The sequence below is a fragment of the Artemia sp. Qi Xiang Cuo genome, chromosome 15 (genome assembly GCF_049724085.1).
Source record: "Artemia sp. Qi Xiang Cuo chromosome 15, ASM4972408v1, whole genome shotgun sequence".
NCBI classification, from domain to species: Eukaryota; Metazoa; Arthropoda; class Branchiopoda; order Anostraca; family Artemiidae; genus Artemia; species Artemia sp. Qi Xiang Cuo.
Window position 1 is genome coordinate 56357580 of NC_142808.1, and position 20688 is coordinate 56378267.

The window sequence follows — 20688 nt, forward strand, 5'->3', positions numbered from 1 at the left end:
GCGCGACTGTCTTGGCTAATAAATGGTTTCACTCGCCTAACAGTTTAGGCAGATAGGCCCTTTCAAGTTTTGGACGCCTATTTCACTTGCAAATCCCAGCAACTTGTTGATCCAACTAGTATTGAATTAAGTTTTTGTTAGTGCAAATGTCTGAGTTCATAAATTGGGTCACTTGCCTGCCTGACACTTTTCGGTAGTTGTGGCCCCTCACTATTAGACTTTAAACGCTTGTTTGGCTGTCATTCCAAGCAAATTTAACGGTCCTGTGTCAATCCTAAATTCTTGGTTATCCTTACCAAGACCATAGGCGGACGTGCCTTGTTTGCCTCTCATTACAGGCAATCTAACTGTCCTATGTCAATTTTAAATTTTTGGTCAACCTGCCTGAGACTCCTGGTGGGCAGGCGGTGCCTTTCCAAAAGGCTTGAATGCTACGCGATGGATATCGGCTAGATTGGGACCCCATGTGGAAATGAAAAAAATATTGTTGGTATGTGTGTAGCGCATGGTTACCGCAAGTGAAACGGTCTAAATCATTCAAGGCTTTTGGCATCCGTCAATAAGTTCTAAGGCAAGAGAGGAATTTCGGACAATTTTTGGAGGCTCCCACCTGCCCAAAGTTTCAGGCAAGTGACCCAAAAATTTGTGAAAAGTTGACATTTGCTCAGAATGCTGGACTGAGCTGGGGTATTGAATAGATACTATTTGCAAAGTGATTGGTGATGGTGAGCATCCTTGAACAAGTGTTAAATTGAGAGAAGAATTTGGAACAATATTTGGGGGCGCCCACCCGCCCAGAGTCATGGGCCAGTGAGTGACCCAAAAGTTTGAAAAATTAAAATTTTCTCAGAATGCGGGGCTTAGCTTAGGCAATGAATAGGTACTATTTGGAAGATGAAGATGGCTTTCAACGATTGTTTGCCTGTTATTCCAAGCAAAGCAAATTAATGGTCCTGTGTCAATTCTAAATTCTTGGTCAACCTTCCTAAGACGATAGGAAGGCGTGCCTTGTTTGCCTCTCATTCCAGGCAATCTAATGGTCCTAGTCAATTTTAAATTTTTAATCAACCTGCCTGAGCCTTTAGGCAGGCGTGCGTTTCCAAAAACTAACTCACAAGTACTTGTCCAATAAGAGAGTCATACTTACTCCCGCCATTTGCCCGTCCCATTTAAACATTTTTGCCTCTCAATTACTAGGACTATCTGTCCAAGTTAATGGTTAACTTGGAGACCAGGCCAAAACTGTTCGTTTGCGTAATTGGCAATAAAGCCCCTTTCTGTGGCGCCCTCTGTTTTGTCGCTGTAAAAGCACTATAGCTGTCACCGTCTGCATAAGCCCTTTCCCAGTTTACTAGGGCCACTGGTTTGATACAATCACCCCTGAAAAAAGGACGATAACAAAGAATCCAAAAACAGTTAAACACGAATCCATGACTTTCCTGCTTGGGAAGAATACGAAAATTCGCAACTTTTAGACAGATGTATGAAGACTTGGATGTTTCATCGATTCTTTCATGAACACCCATCTGAAAAGTAATGTGATTTTGTAGATAGGGGTGTTGAACTCTCTACCAGGGTAATCTGATATTCTAAATTTAATGCTGTAAGTCTCCTCAGCATTCATCCGCTATTCATGGACGTGTTTCCTATTTTTTTATAAAATCATACAAATTTTCTCCAACTCACAAATTTTCATGATTAATTTGGAACTTAATAAATCTTATATGTTTAGAATTTTCAATAAAACCTAATTGTTTCTCTGCATTTTCTTTTTTTTCAAATTTCCTTTTTTTCAAGTTCTCTTACTATTTAGCTTGGACCAATTTTTGTTGACCGTCTGTCATGTCATCCCCCAAGGCATAGTTATTGGACCTTTCAACTATCTTGAACAAAATGACTATCTCAAAATTTTGATCTGACGACTTTGGAGAAAAAAGGGCGTGAGAGAGGGCTATTTGCCCAAAAATCTTTTTGGGCATTTAAAAAGGGTTTTAGAACTTTAATTTCCCTTCAAATGACCGCTCTTCTTATCTTCTAGGGCTATCGATTCGATATGAACACCCCTCGCAAGAACAAAAACAAAACCAAGCAAAAACACAAATAAACACGCATCCGTTATTTATCTTCTCGCAAAAAAAAATTCACATTTATGTAGATAGGAGCTTGAAGCCTCTACAGTAGTGTTCTCTAATATGTTGAATCTGATGGTGTGCTTTTCAGTAAGATTCCTAGACTTTCCAGAGATGTTTTCCCCCTTTTTTGAAAATAAGGCAAATTTTTACAGGTTCCTAGCTTTTGATGGGTAACATTAAACTTAATGAATCTTATATATTTGGAATCAACGTAAAATACCCGTTCTTTTGATATATTGAAAAAAAACAAGTTTTTTTATTACTGAAAGTAAGGAACGACATTAAAACTTAAAACGAACAGAAATTATCCCGTATATGAAAGGGGCTCTGCTCTCCTCAACGCCCTGCTCTTTACGCTAAAGTTTTTTTTTATTGTTTAAAAAAATAGAGGTTCGAGAGAGTCAAACTTTAGCATAAAGAGCGAGGCGTTGAGGAGGGGACAGCCCCTTTCATATACGGAATAATTTCTGTTTGTTTTAAGTTTTAATGTCGCTATATATATGACTAATTTAATATATATATATATATATATATATATATATATATATATATATATATATATATATATATATATATATATATATATATATATATATATATATATATATATATATATATATATATATATATATATATATATATATATATATATATATATATATATATATATATATATATATTTATATATATATATATATGACTTATTTATGATTTGTTTCAGAGGTTCAAGATGATTTGCATGGTGATAATGAGGAACGTTTTGAGGCTTCAGACTTTCTTTTTTCTCCCGAACGGGAAGTTGTTCCTGTTGCTTCTTTTTCTGGCTTTACAGGAGCATGTAAACTTGAACCAGATACACAGGAATTGGAACCAGCACGGCTTGCCAATGAAGGTTTGCTAAAGCTTTTTGTATCAAACGGTTGGAGGTAACGAACTATAAGTAAGGAGTGACTTGGCCCTATTGTATCAAAAACTCTAAAAAATGGAATCTTGATAACAATACATACATCTAAAGAATTGGATTTTAGTGCTAGTTTCAAATATTTAAGAAGCATTAAGTTTAATGCTACCCATTAAAAGCTACGAGCCTTGAAGGTGATCATGCCGAACCAATAGTCCTAGAAGATCGGGAGAAGGCTTATTTAAAAGGAAATTAATTGTTTTACTGCGCTTTTTAAGTAACTAAAAAGATCTAACTGAGAAAAATTAACTGAGATAAATTTTCCACGTAGTAGTTCCCGGTATGAATTGAAAAACGATCAGAAGGAGCTTTTTTCAGTTGGAATCGTGGACACGAAATTTTCTGGGGGAAATTTGTCGTGAGGAAAAGTATTTTATGTAGGATAACTTTCTACGGAGGAATTATACTTGGGAAAATTTCCATGAAGGGGGGGGAGGGGATACCTGGGATTTTTTGCAAAATGATCATAATCTAAATGAAAAAACTAATTAAATGAAACAACTAATGAAAAGTTTTTTTAACTGAAAGCAAGGAGCAACATTAAAATACAGAACAGAAATAATTCCGTTTATGAGGGGTCTTGTCTCCTCCTGAATACCCTGCTCTTTACGCTAAAGTTACAGTTTTTGTCTAATTCTTACACGACTACTGAAATATACGACTACTGAAACACAATCATTATTTAATAGAATGAGCAACTTTTCTAAAAGTGTTTAGATACTTTAGCTGAAAGAACGGGGTTTTGAGGAAGATGCAACACCTCTCATATATAAAATAATTTCTGTTCGTTTTAAGTTTTAATGTTGCTCCTTACTTTCAGCTGAAACACTTGTTTTTTTCATTTAATATTTTGTGGCATCAAATGTATCAGATAATAGTTTATTGGAAAAAGTAACAGGACAAGTAGAATAAATATTCGGGCTTTAAAAACATTTTAGAATTGTCAGTTAAAAGATGTTTGAAATAAGCAGGGATGAAAATGAGCTGTTAGGGTTTGAACTATCTTCTGAAGTATTTGAATGTTAAGTTTATAGTTAATGAGTAAAAACCATTTTTGTAGTCCTATGAATACCACAAGTCTCTTTGAGCCTTTTACTTTGTAGTTTTTTTCTTCTTTTAGTTTCATTATCTCTGGTAAACTATTAGGGATATTTATTTGAATCACAGTATGTTTTTTCTAATATTTTATTTACAAAAGGCGTTTTCAGCAGTTTCATAATAACTAGAAGACTAAAGAACAACCTTGACCATCAAGTGTGACAAGACCAATTTGAGAAGCTAATGTAAACGGTATTGAAATTTTTTTAAGTAATGATAAGCGAAAATGAAGAACAAAGATATATTCAGTTAGAATACTTGTGTCAACGAGAATTACAACGAGTCAAAACCAAAGTAAAAAACAAAGAAATATCTGGTTAAAAAGATAAGTGGCAGCAATAGGCTAACGAAAACGAGTCAAAAAAAAGTGAAGAACAAAGAACTTTGTTGTTATAAGACGTGCGACAACGAATAGCAGGAAGAATTAATGAAGTGAGGAGAAAAAGAAATTGGTTAAAAAATACTCCACAGAGAGCACAACGAAATATACGATTAGAAGATAAGCTGCAGTAAGAATTACAAGCTACAGCGAGAAAGCGAGTATCAAAAACGGTTCAAAAATGATGTGTACAACAAAGAATTGTAGTGTTAGAAGACAACCGACAGCAAAAATCAGAACAAGTCAAAAATGAACGTGAAGAATATTACGTTAGAGCAACAATGCCTTCACAATCTTCAGCGCTGACAAAGTGTGGCGCAAAACCCTGTGCAAAGATGTCATAAACTACGAAAGTGTAAATTACAAGTCATTGGGACCCTTCAGTGTTATATTTATTCCCCGTGGAGCCCTCCATTTTTCCGAGGAAAGAGCAGGAAACAAAGGTGATACATTCGGAGCTTGCTACTTATAACGAGAATTAATATACACAAGCCTACTGCATGCAGAGTGTCAGGGCCCAGCCTAGTAATCGGCTACATAGTTTGTTGTTTTTTTTTCTTAAAACTGGCATATTGACTATTCTGGCAACAAAAACGATCTAAATAGGTCACAATTTAAGGACAAATTTGTATTTTTCACAGGGTGGTTGTATCGAACCTATGGTGACTTCATGACATCAAGAAGAGGCTGCGGTTAGAAGACAAGCGACAATGATAATCAACATATACAAGCCTGCTGCGTAGCCGTGTCGGATCCAGTGCTATATATATGTCCATATATACATAAGTATGTATACATAAGTATGTATACATATATATTAGAATCGTCTATCTTAAAGATTTCCAAACATAGGAAATAGCCAAGCTAGTATATTCTTCAATCCCATTTTGGGTTATTATTGATTTTCGGGAAATAATCGTTTCTAAAGAGAAAAGTAGTTGGATTTGTGTAGTAAGTTTTACTGTTGAATGTGTTTTGTGTTACTTTTATTTAAATTTTGTTTCAGAACTTGAGAATGCCTTACCAAGTTACAGTGAGGAGCTCTTTGACGTTCAAGACTTTTTCACGTCTCCAAAACAGGAAATTGTTCCTTTCGGCTCTTTATCCAGCTATTCAGGACGATATAAACTTGAATCCGACTCTAAGGATTTGGGCTCCATATGTTTTGACAATGAAGGTACATCTCAGCTTTGCTTGTTTTTTATTGCAATATCATTTTTATCAGATGATAGTTTATTGAAAAAGCACTAAAACAAAAGGAGTAAATACTTGGACTTTTGACTAACCTTGAGAAGAACGTTTCTGTTACCTTCTCTCCATGTATTTTACTAAACCAATTCCTTAGGTAAAGCCAGATTGAGATGGAAAAGTAACTCAAAATTCGGCGATGATTTACGAACCCTAACGAACACGTGTTCTGGCTATTGATTAATGTACATTGTGGTTTTTATGTTCAAAATAAATTACTGAAATAAATCTTAAAACACACTTTGTGCACAGACGTTGTCAAAAGAATAGAGGTTGCCAGGAATATCTTTGGAATGGCTTAGAGTATTAAATCGGAACTTGGAGAGTATAATGAGGGGGATGTTCAACTGACCAAAATGTAATATGTATGTACTACAACTGCTATTACTGCTAAACTTATACCTCCACTGCTGCTATCGTGACTACTCTTGTTACTAAGGTTAAAATTTCAAGGATCATTTTGGGGAAAGCTGAACTAAATCAAAATATTATGTGCATATAGGTTGTCGAATGTGCTTATCAGTAATGTCTTAGGAACGGCTTGGAGTATGAAGTTTTTGGACTTGTTTTGGGGGATGTTGAATTAACTATATGGCACAATTTTCATGCTACCACTACTGCTACTGTTCCTAATACTACTACAACTAGTAAAATTAGCATATTAAAGTGATAATTTCAGGGAATGTTGAGAGGATGCTTAACTGAAAATAAAACACTATGTGCTTGCAGGTTGTCTAATGGACGTATCAACAATGCCTCAGAAACTGTTTTAAATACAAAATTGAAACTTTCAATGTGTATTGAGCGGGATGTTGAAAAAAACAAAAGATCCTAGGCGTATACTGCTACTGTTAGCGCTACTATTGATACTGCTAAAGCTAAGGGTATTAAGGTGAATTTTTCAGGGAATGTTTTGGGGAACGTTGAACTAAATCAAAACACATTATGAGTACATAGATTGTCAAAAGGGTTTATCAGCAATATCTCAGGAACGGCTTAGATCATTAAATTGGAACTTCCAGGGTATGTTGAGCCGGATTTCGAACTAACAAAAGGTATTACGAGCATTCTACTGTTACTGCTATTTGTGACGCTAATTGTATTAAGATGAGACTTTCGGTGAAAGATTAGAGTGAGTTTCAAATAAATCATAACAGACAATATACATGCAGGTTTTCAAACGACCTTATAAGCAATATCTTCAGAACGGCTTAGAGTATTATGTTGAAACTATTAGTGCGTGCTTAGAGGGATGTTCAACAACAAATAGCTCTATTTTTGTTTTACCACTATTGCTACTATTTCTACTCCTATGACTGCTACCTTTGCTAAGGGTAAGGATATTTAGGTGACGCTTTCAAGAAAAATTTTATGGAATATTGAACGAAATTAAACACTATTTGCATTCAGGTTGTGAAAAGGATATATGAGCAACGTCTTAGGAGCAGTTTTGAGTATTAAGCTGAAACTTTCAGAGTGTGCTAAAAGGGATGTTGAATTAAGAAAATGGCACTCTGTACTCACTGCTACCATTACTGCTGCTGCTACTTTTACTGCGACTACTACTGAACCTAAGCTTATGAAGATGAAACTTTCAGGGAATGTTGAAGGTGATGATGAACTATATCAAAACACACTCTTTGCTGGAGGTTGTCTAAAGGGCGTGTCAGCAATATCCCAGGAATAGTTTAGGGAATTAAGTTTAACCTTACATTTCATATTAAGGGGAATCTTGAACTAACCAAAAGACTTTTTGTGCATACTCTACTACTACTATTACAGCTGGTACCAATCTAATAAATTAATTTATTAAAAAATCTTATAATCCCTAGGTACTTTCCCTTTTGCAAAAATCATAGAACTGCCAGAGATTTATCTCTAACTTCATAGTCACCATATTTCGAAAACCCGTTTGCCACACTATCAGTACCTAAGGGGATATTGTTTTTTTATTCATTTTCCTACTGTTTTAACTCAACTAAATCTTCATTCACACTTTTTTATTGTTTCCTGTATCATTTCCTGTAACTTTATCAGGTTTTAACACATTCTTAAACTGTTCTGCCCATTTCTTTTTAACACTTTCCGTATTAATAATTTAGATCTTGTTTTTATGTTTAAGTGGGACTTCACTTCATGTTTGACGGGCCACTTTATCTCAATTTCTTAATGTGTACACAATATTTTACTAATATGGTACCAGTTGTAATACTATTACTATTAGAGCTGTTACTACTACGACGACTACTAGAAGTAGTAGTAGTAGAAGTATTTCTGCAGCTAAGGGTATTACTGTGAAACTTTCAGGGAATGTTCGGGAGGATGTTCAACTGAATCAAAATACAGTATGTCGATGCATGCTATTTAATGAGCGTAACAAATATATCTCAGAAATAGCCTAGAGTATTAAGTTGAAAATGTCAGTACATGTTTAAGAGAATTTTCAACCAACCCTAAGGTACTATATGCACACTACTGCTACCATTAATATCAATACCGAGACTGAGGCTAAAGGTACTAAGGAGGAATTTTTGTAAAATGTTGAGAGGTTTGTTCAATCAAACTGAAACACACTTTTTGTATTCTTGCTGGGAGAATGGTATATTAGCAGTATATGAAAAACGGCTTAGAGTATTAAGTAACGGCTATAATTATGCAATTTACAAAAAAGAATACAATGGGATATTGTATCGAATACTTTTTTATAATCTAAATATATTGTTGCTGGAATTTCTCCTCTATCTGAGCATTCATTAATATGTTCGATGAAAGCAAAGATAGCGTGTTCACTACTATTAATACCTCCGCTCTTACCCCTGAACTAAATCCATTGAGTGTAAGAGCATCAAGGTCGTCAAACTAGAATAAATATAGTTTTTTAGGAACCAAATAAGTTATTAAGTTTTAAGTTTCAGGAAAAGTTGAGGTGTAAACTATATCGGAAAAATATACTACGTTTATTCAGATTTTTAAAAAGGTGTATATTATTAAAAATTGCTGAAAAATTTTGTCCAACATGTAAATTGAAAGCCAAAATCTGAATTTTTGTCAATAAAGACAAAAAAGATTTAAAATATGTTTTGCTTTACCAATGAAAAAGAGTATGTCAATTAAATTGAAAAGAAACTAATTTGGAAAACTAATAAAGAAAAGTTAGGGCCCTCATAAATCCAAAGATTGGAAGAAATAAAGTCGAATAAATTGCATACTACTTTAAATTACCATCAATAAATAGTTGAAACCCAAAACGAACAGAAGTTACAGTCATTAACCGAGTGAAACTCAAAATTAGCAGAACCTAAGAAGACCTGGGCTGACGCTCTCTGTGCATTATCAAGACCTGAACATAATTTGTCTTTAACTGAAAACAAAATATATTTTAAACATTTTCTCTTTCAATTACTTCAAACTTATAAGGACTTCAAGGAATGAATATCAGTATATATAATAAACTTTCAATCCAGATTCATTTGTTTTTTGGTTTTTTCGAATAATTTTAGTTATGACGTTAACTTTCTTCTTGTTTCGGATGTTATGAGAAATAGAAACACTTAGCCTGAAATGAGAATTGTTTTTAGTACAGTAAAAATTATTTTCTGGCTCTATCCGTTTATGTTTCTTCCTTATTTTTTAGTTGTTGGAGTTGAAGATCCGTCATCAAGGGATGTCAAAATATGCAGAGAAACTTCCAATGAATCCAAACCTGAGGCAAAAAGCTTTAACATTATGAACCCATATTGTAAGAGTGACCTGCAAAGTAAAAAAAAAAAAAGAGTTCGAAAAATATCAAAGAACATATAGATTAAAAAGGCCATATAAATGTGATATGTGCAAAAAATACTTTTCAAAATCAAGGGACTTGGATATACACCAACGAGTGCATACTGGTGAGAAACCATTTAAGTGTGAAGTATGTAAAAAATGCTTTTCTCAGTCAAAAAGTTTGAGTAATCACCAAAGAGTGCACACTACGGAGAAACCGTTGAAGCGTGATGTCTGTGACAAGGCCTTTTTTAGTTCAAGCAGATTGATTAACCACCAAAGAGTACACACGGGTGAAAAACCCTTTAAATGTGAGGTATGTGAGAAAAATTTTTCTCTGTCAAGCTATTTGATTCAGCACCAAAGCGTGCACACGAGGGAGAAACCATTCAAATGCAATTTGTTTGAGAAGAGCTTTGCTCAGTTAGGCCATTTGAACGTCCATCAAAGAGTGCATACTGGGGAAAAACCCTTTAAATGTGAGATATGTGAGAAAACATTTTCTGTGTCAAGCAGTTTGATTAGGCACCAAAGAGTGCATACTGGGGAGAAACCTTTTAAGTGTGATGTCTGTGACAACGCCTTTTCTAGATCAAGCAGTTTGATTCAGCACCAAAGAGTGCATACTGGGGAGAAACCTTTTAAGTGTGATGTCTGTGACAACGCCTTTTCTAGATCAAGCAGTTTGATTCAGCACCAAAGACGACACACTGGTGAAAAACCCTTTAAATGTGAGGTATGTGAGAAAACTTTTTCTTGGTCAAGCAGTTTGATTGAGCACCATAGAGTACATACTGGTGAGAAACCGTTTAAGTGTGATATATGTGATGAAACTTTTTCTCGGTCAGGTAGTTTGATTAGGCACCAAAGAGTGCATACTGGGGAGAAACCTTTTAAGTGTGATGTCTGTGAGAAAACATTTTCTAAGTCAAAAAATTTGATTACGCACCAAAGAGTACACACGGGTGAAAAACCCTTTAAATGTGAGGTATGTGAGAAAACTTTTTCTCAGTCAAGCAGTTTGATTGAGCACCATAGAGTACATACTGGTGAGAAACCGTTTAAGTGTGATATGTGATAAAATCTTTTCTGTGTCAAGCAATTTGATTAAGCACCATAGAGTACATACTGGCGAGAAACCTTATAAATGTCATATATGCAAAAGAGAATATTCTTCTAAATTAAATCTAAAAGGTCATACAACAACCCATTCTCAGAAAAAGCCTGCTAGTTCCTAGTGTACAATAACAACTTCTTTGGTCTTGCTGTACCCTATTGTAAACCGTTCTGTTGTTTTTTGCTACTAATTTATATATTTTTTCAGTTCATTAATTGATTTGTGGAACATTTTTGTTCATTTTTTCAGTGATTTTCTTTTGCTTTTTGTTTTGACTTTTTCGTTCCCTTTGGCTATGACTTTCTCCCCCCCCCCAAATAAGTCACTATGTGTATTCATGTTTGAGTAAACACCCCACAAAAATTCATTTTATTCTTCTATAATGTTTTCTCATTTTTTTTTGAAAGTTTCTTTGCTTATCATTGGGAATGAAACATTTTGAACCAAGCTGTATGTAGTTTTTGATCTGTCCTCAGAGAAATAAATCCTTAAAACTATGATTGTCACCAGGATGCCTACTCAAGGGATAAAGGGGAATATCTGCTCATTAGGAGATTTTGAGGTCATTTTGAGTGATTATATATCCTTGGGAAAACCAATGCAGAAGTAAAGAAATGAGAAATGTTGGTTTGTTCTAGTGTTGTAATTGGCAAAATTGGTCACAGTAAAATTGTGGATTTTACCGTAATTGTACGGACCGCCCTAAAATTGGAACTATTTTATGTATTTTAATTATTTTACGGCGCCTTATAGTTGACATAGTGCAAAACTACCTAAGTGCTGGGGGAAACAAGTTTGGATATGATATTGTTATTGTGATTTTGGCTGGATACACAGCAGGGTGAAAGAAAGCAATATACTTGCACTCATTAATTTCGTTGTGAAGTGTTTATAATTGAGTGAACAATTGGTATTTGAGTAGCCCTTCTTTAACAGAACGTCACCTTATTTTCATAGGTATATTCTCTTTTAATGAACAGTTAATGTAATTTTTCCACAAAAAAAAAAAATCAGAAAGCAATATCATTTGGCCTTTAGCAATGTTAGCCTTTCTAATCTGGCCCTTCTCTCTTTCCTCCTGACTGAAGATTGGACGGACCCATATTTTTCTCTTCTTTCTGAAAAAATCAGAGTATTAATGGAGGTCAGCATATGCTGCCATCCAGAGGTCTAAATTGATTTGGATTGGAGGAAGTACTTTATCCAGACTATTGCTCAACATCTGGTTTACATGGTATGAAAGACCCTATTCAAATGTAACATTACTAAATACCACAATGTTTGTACCTTAATGTTACATCTTCAAAAGCTTCTGATCCCTCAAAATAGCAAAAACAAAGCTATTGCTCCTTAAAAAAAAAGTCTGTATAGAAAAAACATGGTAGGATAAAAAGAGGTTTGAAAAAAAAGAGGCTGTTCATGATACCTAATTTCACCTAACTTAGAAATTTATCTTTTCAAAAAAAATATCCTGTCTTAGAAATTTGACAACAAATGAAATAATAGAAATTTAAAAAAAGTAAAAAGACCTAACTCTTTAAAACTTTTGATCAGATTTCGTGATCATGAATTCTCTTATATTATTTTCATTAAACTAATTTTTCTTTTTCTTGTTATTGTTTCTGTATTTTTGAATTTTATGTAAGGATTCTTTGTTTTTTCTTGTATTCTGTATCATTTTTCTTCTTTTTTTTTATGTTGTATAATGTTTTGGGTTCAAGAAATATTAAAAATACAACTTGCTGATGCTGTGATCATTTTTATATATTGTTTAATCTGCTGAAAAAAATATGAATTTTTCGAAAGTTTCAATGCTTCATGCATCCTATAGCTTTTAAAATATGATTGTATTTTTTACTTTCTCCTTTTCTTATAATCGATTTCCGGTTGTTTGTATTTCTTCCTCGTTATCTAAGTAGCGTAATAAATTGAAATTAACTTCTCAGTAATCTGATTTCTCTTTCTTTTTTTCAGTGTTGAAATAATTGTCCACCCTAATTTTTCTCTCGGGGTAAGGCTCAGAACAAGTGCAAGTCTGGATGAGCAATTTTTAACATAGTAGATACAAAGAGGTCCTTAGGAATGTAATATGTTTTTTTCAACTGGGGTGGAGAGTTCAAAAACACAAGGATACCTTCAGGCCACCCTTGTCGGTGTGCACTAATGTTGGAAGTGAGATAAAGATTAGAGTTTCGAGATTTGGTTACTGACCTAATGGGCAGTTTGTTGATAATCTTAAGGCAAATTGCCGTAAGTGTTCGTAAGATCATAGGTAATTGTTTGTAACTCCTGGTGCAAACAGGGCGCATTTACTCCTGGTGCATTTACTAATTTTTAGCTGTGCCAACAACCAGCGGATGTTTTACTATGGGCACCTGGGGCCTAAAGGCAAGCGAGTATATTTAATTATAGAGATTTCATACAGTCAATATGTTATATTAAAATTTCACACATTCTATTTTTTTGCGAATTATTTATTGGGGCTTTCATTTTTCTTGGGGGGGGGGGCGGAGGAGACTTCAAATTTTGAGATGTATGGGATGGAGCAAACATAATTTTTCTCCGTGCGATGTGTGTGACGAGAGCTTTACTCAGTTAGGCCATTTGAAGGTCCATCAAAGAGGGCATACTGGGGAAAAACCCTTTAAATGTGAGGTATGTGAGAAAACTTTTTCTGACTCAAGCAGTTTGATTAGTCACCAAAGAGTACACACGGGGGAAAAACCCTTTAAGTGTGATGTATGTGAGAAAACTTTTTCTCAGTCAAGGAGTTTGATTATGTATCTAAAATTGTAAACTTGGGAAAAACCGCTTAAGTGTAAAGCATGTAAAAAATGTTTTTTTCAATCAAAAAGTTTGATTAACCATAAAAGATTGGATTTTGAGGAAAAACTGTTTAAGGATGAAGCATTTAACAAGGCCTTTTGTACTTCAAGCTGTTGGATTCAGCACAAAAGAATACACACTGGTGTGAAACCATTTAAATGTAAAGTATTTGACAAGGCCTTTTGTAGTTCAAGCTGTTTGATTAACCACCAAATAATACACACGGGCGAAAGACCCTTTTAGTTTGATGCATTTGATAAATTTTTTTCTCAGTCAATCAATTTGATTAAGCACCAAAAATTGCAAACTTGGGAGAAACCACTTAAGTGTAAAGTATGCAAAAAGTGTTTTTCTCAATTGAACAGTTTGATTAATCACCAAAGAGTGCACACTAGGGATAAACCGTTTAAGTGTGAAGTCTGTGACAAGGCCTTTTGTAGTTCAAGCAGTTTGTTTAACCACCAAAGAGTACACACGGGTGAAAAACCATTCAAATGTGATATATGCAAGAGAGAATATTCTTCTAAATTGAATCTGAACAATCATGTAACAACTCATTCTTAGAAAAAACCTACTAGTTGATAGGTCATATTGTACAGAAACGTTTTCTGTAGTCTTGGTGTACCCTGCTTCTTTTTTTAGCTGTTGTTTGAATTTTCATCAGTTAATTAATTCATTTTTTCTTGGAATGTTTTGGTTTATTTCTTCAGTCATTTTCTTTTGTTTTTTGTTTTAACTTGTTTGTTCCCATGGCCTGTGACTCTGAATTTTAAAAAATTAAGTTTGTGTATTTCTGGTTGAGTAAACATCACTGTATTGTCACCAAGATTTATACTGGAGGAGGGGGGTGTCTGCTCATTAAATGAATTTGGCAACGTGCTTTTAAGTGATTATAAACTCTTGTGAACTTTAGAAAAATAAAGAAACAAGAAATATTGGTTTATCCATACAATCAGGTTCGAAAGGACCCAAAGCTTTATTTTCTAACGTAAGAACTTTGGAAACAAATTTGTTGTATTTTGGTTTCTTGACAACAAAAGGATAAGTTAAGAAATGTCCTGATGTTTTGTTGAAATTACAACGCATTATTCCAGTTTATTTTTACTCCAATTTAGTTTTTTTCAACTTCAATTTTAAATTTTTCAAACTTTAATTTAGTTTTTAGACTAAATTCAAAAGGCCGAAAATATAGTTTTTCGATCAGCTCAAAACTCTGGTTTGTTGAAAGGGCCAGGGGGATTGTGGCTCTTTCTGGTTAAACCCATACTCTGGGCCAAATAGACCTAATTTACAAAAAAGAAGCTCCTTGTTCTTGTTTTGGATATTTGTATATGAGGAGAAAATTATCAATCTAGTCTTAGGCAATATGTATTATTTCGATTTTTTTTTTTTTTTTTTTTTTTTTTTTTTTTTGCTGTGGTTGTTTTTTAGATCAGGGCACTTTGTATAGTAGGAGTTGATGTAGACACTTCGAATGGGGCTCATTTGATTGGGAATTGAAAGACCTAGTGCCCTTTTTAATAGTTGAAAGTGATTGAACAGTAACCACCCCCGTTCCTACACCCATCATTTTCCCAAATAAATTCAATAAAAATTTGGGATACCTTAGCTATTTTGCTCAGCGTAGTTGAAAGGTTCAGTAATTATGTCTTTGAGGATTACAACCCCCCACAGCCCTCAGAGCAAGAGCTATAAATTATATTTGTTGCATGTTATTAACATACAAGTTTTTTTTGGAAGGTATGGTCGTACAAACTTCGGAGGGGTTTAAAGTGATAGAAGTCCCCCCCCCCCAAACATCCTCTTTTCTCAAAATACATCGATAGAAGGGCATTTAAGAAGCCCTTCGGGGTTCAAACCACCCCTCAGAACTTTGGGGCAAATGAAATAAGTTATGCCCTAGGGGCATATAAGGTTTTTATGGAAAGTGTGGTTGTATAGTTTGTGGAAGAAAATTTTGTAAATTATGCCCTAGGGGCTTATGAGGTTTTTATGGAAGGGTGGTTTGAAAGTTTTGTCTTTGGTTTGGGGGGGGGGGTCAATGGTCTGACCCTATAAGCTTGGCCCTGGTCGACCAAACTCTATATGAGTACCAGGAGAAATCTGGGGGGGGGGACACGGGAAGCGTCAGATGATTTACCCCCAACCACGCAATCCACTCCCGACTGAAGGCATTGAATCAGGATATTGATACCTGCACAACGCAGACCATTGGTTAGCTTGCAAAAAAGTTTTTTAAGAGGTGGTTGTACACACTTTAGAAGAGGCTCATTTAATTGGAAATTGAAATTTCTAGTTCCCTTTTAAGAGTGAAAATTGATTAATTGCAATTACCCCCTTGACACCCTCTTTTCCCAAAATGTATCTAATTGAAATTTTGAGATCGCCATTTTTTCAAAAAAGTCCAAAAAACATATGGCAATGACTCCAGGGTTGCCGCAACCAACTGTAGCCCTGGGAAAAGGGTTGTAAAATATGCCCTGGAAGTATATATTTTTTTATGGAATGGTAGGTCGAATAAACTTTGGATTGGGTGCATTTTATTGAAAATTGGAGGTTATAGTGCCCTTGAAAGAACCAAAAGGGATTTGAGGGCAAACAGCTCCACCCAGGCCTATTGTTTACCTAAGCAAACAATCAAAATTTTAAGACTTCTGTTTTCTTCAGCAATACTGAAAGGCTAGGTAATTAAAACCTTGTGGATGTCAAACGTCCTCCCCCCCCCCACCCACAGTCCAAAGGGAAAGGGTTGTAAATTGGGCAATTTCTTCATTGTTTACATATAGTATATGTTATTAAGGAAGTTATGCATGTTTGAGCCTTATATTCCAAAAAGACAACGTACATTCAGCTGAGCCTTTCAGAAAAAATTGAGGGGAGTGGTGAACTTAATCAAAACGTGTTATATGAATACAGGTTGTCAAAAGGACGTAACTTAGGAATTTGTGAGTATATCAATTTGGGACTTTCAGGAAATGGTAAGGTATATGATCAGTTGACCATTAGGGCAATATTTGCGCACTACTACTATAGCCATAACTACTACCACACTAATACATTCACAATATTCATGAGAAATTGGAACTAAATCAAAAGACACTATGGTCAAGCATATTGTCCAAAGATGTATCTCAAGATTGGATTCGGGTATAAAGTTGGTACTTTCAGAGTGCTTAAAGGGGAAGATCAATTGATCAGAGGCAATATGTGTTCGCTACTACTAATACAGCTGCTACATTTACGACTACATTTACTAGTACTAAAACTATTAATACTAATTCTCTGACTACTATTACAACTATGACTAAAGTTATGAAGGTGAAGTTTTAAGGGAATTTTGAGGGGGAAAAGTGGACTGCATCACAACACGCCGTCTGTATGAAGATTGTCAAAAGGGTGTATCAGTGTTATCTTCGTAACAGCTTGGTTTGCTAAGTTGAAGCTTGCAGGGCTTGTTGTGGGAGATGTTGAACTAACCAAGGACAATATTTGCAACCTATTGCTACTTCATACTGCTGTTACTCTTATTACTACTACTGCCACTGAATGTAAGGCTAATGCTAATATTTCTACTGCGACTGCTATTACTGTTGGTACTACTGCTATTAAAAGTAAGAGTATTAAGGCGAAAAACTTGCGGAATATTTAAACTGTATTGTGCTAAATCGGAACAAACTAGGGTTATACAGGTTGATAAGAGGACGTGTCAGCAATGCTAAATGAACAGTTTGTAGAATTTAGTCTAAACTTTTAGTTTGTTGAAGAGGATATTGAAGAAAACAACGGTGCTCTGCGCATAATGCTACTTATTATACTTTAGCCCAAATATTGGGGACAGACTTTCATTAGACCGTTTTTCAGTGTAAAATTCTACTTTTTTCATGTTTAATTTTACTGATTACCGCTCAGTAAAAGAAAAAAAACTTGACCAAAATATTTTCCCTTTTTTCAATTCTTTCTGCCAATAAATTATAATAATTTGTAATAAGTATAATCATTGATAATTACTATTGATAATCGTCAAGGACTTGTCCACATTAAAACTAATAGTTTTATCATTGTAGAATAACACTTCGTACTTTCTGCACCAGGAAATTGAATGCTGTCATTTTGAAGATGCTAAAAACAGAATTATAAACAAAATATAAGAATTGAAATGATATAATCTAAAATATCATTCAAACGAAATGCAACAAAAAAACTTGAAATAAATGTATAGCTCAATTCACAAACCTATAATAGAAAACCTTCAAGCCAGGATGACCAATGAGGTCGTTTTCAAAACTTCCCTTTTTTACACCATCCAAAGAACTTCCAATTTCTTTTTAAACTGTTCTCGCGGCCGCATCTCATTCAATTGGGGTGGTGAGGCGATACTCACAGAACCAAATTTTAAGGGATATCGAAGAAATGCGCTTTTCCATTGCCAGTTTGAACTCTAATTGGTAATATATTTTGTATCGTCCCTTTTCCATCCCAATCAAGCTTTAGAGTAGCCTAAAAATCGAAAAAAACAAATTATTAAGAATAGAAATTATAAAACAAAATGTGACAAAGCACTCACCTTATCCAGAAAAATTCGTGAAAATGGATAAATTTACAGAGAGCAAAATTCAGATTGCAAGAAAAGAGAATTGTATGGAGTTGCAAACAAATAGAATTGCCAAGGCGTTAAACAATAGTTCAAGACATAGAGGCTCTATAAAACCGTGTTTCTACTCCAATTAGCATTTGCAATATTTTTGATCTGTCGATAGCGCTTATTGAATACCTTTCCAGCACACAACTACAGGATCCCATTCAGTCGGGACGGTCTGCTTTTCGCTTGACCCTATATAAATGACCGAAACGGACGATATTTGACAATTTGTCATCCTGTATCCACAAAGCATGTCCTAGTTATCTCAATCACGCAATTCAAAAAAATTCAATTCTCTTTCTGTTGGATAACTGGAAGGACCACAAAAATTTTGATTGCCTTTTCTAATGTAGTTTAATGTCTTTAACCATAGTTGGCTTTGCAAAGAAATTTGATGTCACTTGAATTATCCTAAGGGACAGAGGGAAAAATCGAGTGTCTAAGGGTGGTTAAAGTCCAGAAACCTGAAATCTGAAGAATATTTTTCCTTTTTTACCACCTTACTTATTCATTTTTTTAAACTTATAAAAGATGTACAAAAAAAAAGTTATAGACGTAAATAAAAACATTAAATAATTCACAAAATCAGAAACGAAAGTTCGTCTCAGGTACCCGACTTACCTGTGTCTTTTTTTAAAACTTTTTTTTTGCATCCCGACAAATGCTGCGCTGTACCGATCCCCTGATTTTTCTGCTTTCGGTCGGAGTTCAATGCGTGGCTGGGGGTTAATCATCCGACGCTTTTATGAGTGAGATAATAATTTTATAATGGTGAAAATTTTACAATTATGCTTACTGGAGAGATTAAAACAAAAAAATATACCGAAAACAACTGAACGAAAATAAAGTGTAAACCGTAAAATAGACGTACACAAGAAAAGGGTGTCTGGTACAACTCATGTTTATTGGTAGCATTACCCTATGCTTTAACGACCGCAAGCTGAAGAAACCATAAAAAATGTGGTTGGTTGGAAAAACAACTGAAAAATTTAACGGAGAATTGCAGAGAAATGGAAAAAACAGTAGAGGATTTAATATGCAGAATTGTGAAAGAAAATCTCGAAAAAAGTAAGATCATGCATTTTGCACAAAAACTTTAAGCAATTAATTTTTTATGAAAGTCGTTAGGCTATGGATGTGAATTTTTCTCCGACTTGGCGTGGATTCTTACCATTCGATTCAACTACTGTTCCATTTTCATCTCCCATTTAATCTTTACTACAAATTCCTCCCCTCCCTTTTCAGTGCTCTTTAGAAGTTGGAGTTACAATCCCTTTTTCTTACCACAGTTATTTGTTCAGTCCCTTCGAAAACAGTCCCGACTGTATATTTGTTGTATAATTGGCCAGTTTGAACAGTGTAAATAAGAGAACATTGGAGAAGACTGAATAAAATTTAGTGTATCGTTAGATTTCTTTTGAGTGAGTTAATCGTAGTTTTGTGATGTATTAGCTTGGATAGAAATTTATTGTTTTTTTACATTTATTTGGATATATCAATTGCGGATTAGAAGCGCAATGTTTTGTAACCTTTCCCTGCGGTATAGTTATCAAATTACTTGGAATTTAACGATCTGGAGGAGGTACCGAAATATGTGATAGTGCCTTTGTTTAAAGACCCGTTCACAGTATCAAAGAAGCGAAACCGAGATGACAACATTTCATTCGCTACAGCCTTTGTCAGTGAAAGAATTCCTGTGTTGATAACGACCTCATGAATTTCTAAGGTCTTTCTACTACCCTAGCAGGTGAAGGTCCCGGCTTCCAATTATTTTTTTTCAGGCCTGAAATATCTATTTTTTACAATATATATTAACCCAAATTTGTTGATGGAAGTTTTTAAATGGATAATTTAAGCCCGTCATTAAGGGGGTATGGGACGGACGTGCTGTCTCTCGATTCCTTTTAATTAATTTGCAATACAAATTTGGATTGGATGTGTTTGGGGAAAAGGTGGGCGTTAAAGGGGTGTTAGTTGCCCTCAAATCACTTTCGACTTTTAAAAAGGGCACTAGATATTTGAATTTCCAATCGAATGAGCCGTTTTTGAAGTTTCTACGACAACGCTTTCTATAAAAACCTTATGTGCCCCCAGGGCATAACTTATAACCCTTGCCGTGAGGGCTGTGGGGGAGTGTCCTCCTCAAAAATATAATTTCTATCTGGAAATCAACTACGCTGAACGAAATGTCTATCTCAAAATAATTAATGGATGTGTTTCGGGAAATGGTGGGCGTGGAAGGGGTGTTAGTTGCCTTCCAATCACTTTCGACTATTAAAAAGGGCACAAGCCACTCCAATTTCCCTTTTCGAAGTTTCTACGACAACTTTTTCGATACAAAGTGCCCTGGTCTACGGGAAAAAAAAATAATAAATAATACATCGTGCCAACATCGTTCTTATATACCCCCAGGGTATAATTTAAAACCCTTACCCTGAGGGTTGTGGGGGAGTGTCCTCCTCAAAAACATATTTTCTAGCTGGAAATCAACTATGCAGAACAAAATGGGTATCTAAAAATTTTGAT

The 20688-nt window shown here is 34.7% G+C and overlaps 1 pseudogene across 1 annotated transcript; it reads left to right on the plus strand.

Annotated features, from left to right (window-relative positions):
* The first annotated feature begins 2858 nt into the window (after window positions 1-2858).
* On the plus strand, window positions 2859-11689 carry LOC148943886 (uncharacterized; annotated as a pseudogene). Its single transcript, XR_016142924.1, has 3 exons — window positions 2859-3024; window positions 5577-5747; window positions 9453-11689. The product of XR_016142924.1 is annotated as an uncharacterized LOC148943886 (transcript).
* The last annotated feature ends 8999 nt before the right edge of the window (window positions 11690-20688 follow it).